The sequence below is a fragment of the Eumetopias jubatus genome, unplaced genomic scaffold (genome assembly GCF_037043125.1).
Source record: "Eumetopias jubatus isolate StellerSeaLion01/CBP00866 unplaced genomic scaffold, mEumJub1_p1.0 scaffold_2, whole genome shotgun sequence".
NCBI lineage: Eukaryota > Metazoa > Chordata > Mammalia > Carnivora > Otariidae > Eumetopias > Eumetopias jubatus.
The window spans coordinates 8,924,481-8,929,874 of record NW_028274808.1 but is presented as its reverse complement, the minus strand read 5'-3'; the positions used below and the strand labels follow the sequence as shown (position 1 = coordinate 8,929,874).

The following is a 5,394-nucleotide window of genomic DNA, read 5'->3' as shown; positions in this document are numbered from 1 at the left end:
ATTTTATGTTCCCTTTTCTTTCTTGCCTCTTTCAAGATAAAATATTTTATCATGATTCCATTTTGGTCCATTAAATTGTTAAACTTACTTTTACTACTCTTTTAGTAATAACCATAATTACATGCAATTTTGACATATTACAATCTAAAAAAAATATTGTGGCTTTTACCACTCTTCCTAATTACACATGAACCTTAGAACACTTTAATTCAATTTACCTCCTCTCAACTTTTGTAAAATCATTGTCACACATTTTATTTTACTGTTATTTTTTTAGAAAGTGTTTATTTTCCATCAACCTTTATTTCCATTTTGTTTGCCTTTGTGGAAGAGCGGTTTAAGACCACCCAGTGGTTGTTCCTACCCATTCAGTGGCCTGAGCAGTGGGAGCTGCAGACCCCAGTGCTTCAGTAGGGAACTGCTGAATAGACACAGAGGGCACCTGCATGCCTTGAAGGACCAGTCTGTGACTTCAGGTTGAATAGCAGTGAATTCAGGAGCTAGAGCTGTCCATTCACCCTGAAATTCCTCATTGGTCACAGCCTTTGCAGCAACAACCTTGTTCTTCCTTTTCAATCTCTTCAGGATCTCTGTAGAAGTGGAGATCAGGCATGACTTCCCATGGGTGTTCATGGGAAATGGTGCCACGCATGCGCAGAACATCCCGGGCCAGCATCCACCACATCAGACCCAGAGTGAGCTCCCTTGTTATTGCAAAGGATGGCAATGTCCGTATAGTGCAGAGGAGAGTCTCCACAGAGAGATGGTAGGCAGAGTTTAACATAATGCACCTCTGTGAGAGGCTGGTGGTCAGTCCTGGGATCAGTAAACCACTAGAAGACTTGGCTCCCAGAAGGCTGCCTGGATCTGGTTAGTGAAGGTTCCAGGATTGAGGCAGCCAGCAATAGGAGTGGTTCCAGTAGCATCAGCAACTTCAGCACAGCTCACTGGCCAGGAGTCCTGGATGATATGACACCGACATCAGCCAGGTTTTCAAGGGCAACAATGGCATCACTTTTCCTTTTGTAGATGTACTGTTCCATTTGGAAGTCAAGGTTGGTGCCACCTAAGTAGGTTCCTGCTGTAAGGAATTTGAGGACACCCTCCTGCTTCACTTGTAGGACATCAAGAGCTCCGGACATTATGAAAGTTTTCCTTTAAGTTACAACAGCAACGCACAGCAACACAGAACAACACTGTATGGACCCTCCCTGGGTAGCTCAGAAAGGTGTCAAGCATTTTAACACTGAATTGTTAGTTAAATCAACAAGATATTACCACTATTATTTGGTTTACAGTCAATATTCATTTATGTTTTCCCGTATATTTTTAAGATGTATTTTCTCTCCCTCTTTTTTTAAGATTTTATGTATTTATAAGAGAGAGAGAGAGAGCACAAGCAGGGGGAGCTGCAGAGGGAGAGGGAGAAGCACACTCCTGGCTGGGCAGGAAGCCTGACAGGGGGCTCTATCCTAGGACTCTGAGATCATGGTCTGAGCCAAGGCAGACGCTTAACCGACTGAGCCACCCAGGCGCCCCAAAATGTATTTCATTTTTACCGCATTACTATTTTCCCTGCAAGGAAACATTTTCTTCCACCTGAACACTATTCAGTGTTTCTTTTAATGATCTCAGTATATCCTCTGAAAACATGTGTTTCACTTTCTTTTTGAAGGACCTTTTGCTGATTAATGCGTTCTGGATTGGTAGTTATCTTTTTGTACTTTATAGAATTCTGTTATCTTATGATTTCTATTGTTCCTCTTGAGAAGCCAGCTCTGTGTCTTCTTGTTCCTTTGACGGTAAGGTTTCTTCAGATTGCTTGACCTTTTTTACCATCTTTGCTTTTCTGTAATTTCTTTTTTATTATTATTAGGATTTGCGGTATTCTCTGTATTGATCTTGCCTGTGTTGCAGAACTTCCTTAATCTTCTGTTTGATGTTTTGCAGAATTCTCTTAAAATATTGTTTCTGGGGGCGCCTGGGTGGCTCAGTCGTTGAGCGTCTGCCTTCGGCTCAGGTCATGATCTCAAAGTCCTGGGATCGAGCCCCGCATCGGGCTCTCTGTTCAGCGGGAAGCCTGCTTCTCCCTCTCCCACACCCCCTGCTTGTGTTCCCTCTCTCGCTGTCTCTCTCTGTCAAATAAATAAATAAAATCTTTAAAAAAAATATTACTTCTGCCTTTTTTTCCTTCTCTCCTTTAGGGACTCCAGTTACATGTATATTAGACCTTTCATGTCTCACAAATCTCCTATAACTGTACTATTTTTAATGTTCTTTTTTTCTCTCTGTACTTCACTTTTAAATTTTGTAGTAACGTGTCAATTTCAGTAATCCTGTCTCCTCCTACCTTCGTTCTTCAAAAACTATTTATTTAAAACAAAACAACATTTTGATAATTTATCTTCACTTCTAAGAGTCCATTTCTTTCCCTTTAGAGATGGCAATTCTCTGCCAAAATCTCCATCTTTTCATCTGTTTCTAGTATTGTAATATACTAATAATTATTCTGAGGTCTTTGCAGGTGGTAATAGTTTCTCAATTATCTGTGAGCTTGTTTCTATTTTATTTATTTATTTTTTTTTGGTCTTGACATTGGTCTTGCAGTCTACCAATTTTTATTAAAAACCATTCTGTAGTAAAAAATTGCAGAGGCTTGCTTACGGCAAGGATTCATTCCTCCAGATACCATTTACCTTTCTCTTGCTATGCTAAAACAATGGAGGCTTAATAGGAACGGTTGTGAGTCATGGCTGCATTGTAGCCCCATTAATACTTATCATACTTCTAGTATAACCTGGACTCAACCAAGAGCTCGGGGCACTCTCTGTGACCCCCTTCCAGTTTCAGGTCCTAAACTGTAATCATTGTCTTTCAAGTCTGTTGATAGCTCTGTCATGCTTTTCACTAAGCTTTTAAACCTCCTGTCCCATATAGCCGAGAATTTGGCAATTTTCAGGGGAAAATGAGCCACGTGCGTGGGGCTGCCAAATTCTACCATAACTCTGTTGGTTCCTCCATCCTCCAGCAGCATCCTCTATGGCTCAGAGCTTAGATTCTGAGCCCACTGCACTTGCCTCATCAACTGACCCCAGAGTAAAAGCCGATGCAGAAATTATTTCACCTCTGAAGAGGCTGGCTCCCAGTTAGAACCCTCCATGTGCTTTTTCAGGCCTGACCACAGGCAATTGCAAAGGCTTTCCCTGACAGACCTCAAAGATGAAAGCTACCCCCATCACACCAAATTTGGAGCACAGCCCGTGCATTGAAAGTCTCTGAAGGGAATTGCTGTCAAGGACTTAGGCCCCTCTGGCCGGCTGTCTCCTCACATATTTAAATACCTAACCCAGTGTCTTCATTTTTGGATCTCTTTATCTTAAGCCTTGGGCCAAGATCCTCTTCAGGTATCTCTGCCACACTCTCCTTATGGGGGTAGGAGTGGGACACCAAGACACTTCTCCCTGCTATGAGTCGGTACCCAGTACTTCCCTGCGCCTAGTGCTTCCCCCTCATTTCACTCCAACCCTCACGGTCCATAAACTGTGGGAGCCTTTTGTTCAGGACTCCTTCAACTGTGGGATAACCCCCACCCCTGCACTGATCCACCTGACCTTCAAACGGTGCACCATCCCATGGAGGAAAATGGAATCAAGGAGTCAGCTTTCCACTGGTTTTAGCCTCTTGCTCGTACCATCTCAGTAAGCAACCAAGGTTTAACTCTCATTTTTGGCCTGTTGCTATAATCAGCTATTCAATACCTGACAACTCACCACCTTCCCTCCCCACTCCGCTGGACTCCTGACAATTTTTCTTCAGCTCCCTTTCCCCAGTTCTTGTTGTCTCTTGACTGCCATTAAACATTTTCCTTCTGTCTTTTATCCAGATTTTATAGTTATTTTCAGCAAAAGTGCTGTTCCATTGCTATCTAATCTATCCTACCCAGAGGTATAACTTCCAGCTACTGCCTTTCAGTTAAACCTCCTGAAAGTACCAACAACACTTCTGATCGCACTTCATTAACAGAACTTTGTTACACTGTTAAAACCAGCTTCAAGCATGTCTGGGAAATTGACAGTCCTACGACTGGGAACATGGTCGTCATAGGTTCTGTTAGTAAGGATAAGGCAACCTCCAGCCCCTTCCAAACATCCCCATTTTGTCCCTGATTCCATGTTCCTTTTTCTACTGCCTCGCTTCATGTTATCTTGTATAATGAACACTGGTTGAATTGATTATGTAAAGTATGTTGAGTTTCTATTCACAGTGTTGAGTTTCTATTTACAGAGCCTGAAGTTGGTGGCGTGGTCAGAAACTAGGTAGTTGATGAATTACCAACACCACGTGATTTGGGGTGGCTAAACACAAAGAACATGTTCATGGTGAGGGGTGGGTCCTTGCCTTGCAAATTAAACATACATTGGACTAAGTCAAATGTCTTTCTTCAATTTTATACATACTGTGCGGTTGAAACTTCCAAGGGTAAATGTGTCCCTGAAAGTGGTGTAATTTTAACTTTAATTGACTTTTTTCTTATTGTGTAGCCTACTCTTAAAAAAGACTGCAAAAATTAAGTTCGATGGTAGAGTCATCCTAATTTCAGTGTTATTTTTGTATCACTGTAACTTAATATTTGTTTATGCGCTTTGGTTGCTGAAAGGAGAAAAAAGAATTAGTATGTTATATGAATCACTAATCTTTCTCAGTGTTTATGACCAAAATATAACAGAATAATTTGTAGGTTTTTCCATTGTATATTTTAATGTGACTTTTATTTTATTTTATTTTAATTTTATTTATTTATTTGACAGAGACAGCTAAAGCAGGAACACAAGCAGGGGGAGTGGGAGAGGGAGAAGCAGGCCTCCCGCTGAGCAGAGAGCCCTATGCAGGGCTTGATACCAGGACCCTGACATCATGACCTGAGCCAAAGGCAGACGCTTAACAACTGAGCCACCCAGGCGCCCCTTAATGTGACTTTTATTTCTGATGACATATATATCTAATAGATTCAACTGATGAGTTGATTAGAACAATACCCTTTTCAATTTTAACTAATACTCTTAAAAGATATACCATAAATAATTTCCAAATTATGTGTCTCAGAGCCTCTGTCAAAAAACTCATTCCCTTAAAATACATAAAATGATTGCTGACACTTAGATGTCATATGTAGGTGTTATATAGATTTCATGTATGTTTTCTATGTAGGTTGTTAATATATCTATGCCTCAGTAAATGGTACAGGTTCTGATCCTATAGGAGAACAAAATGCATTATGTCTGTGCTGGATAAAGGAACAGAAAGTATACTATTCATTTTGCTAGGGATAATTCAATATAAAGAATTATTAACCAGATATTGAAGAAGAGAAATGGCAATAAAGGGAACAGGAGG

General features: G+C 40.8%; 1 pseudogene; it reads right to left on the bottom strand.

The window, feature by feature from the left end:
• Nucleotides 1-337: 337 nt before the first annotated feature.
• On the bottom strand, nt 338-1,142 carry LOC114206183 (small ribosomal subunit protein uS2B pseudogene; annotated as a pseudogene).
• Nucleotides 1,143-5,394: the final 4,252 nt, after the last annotated feature.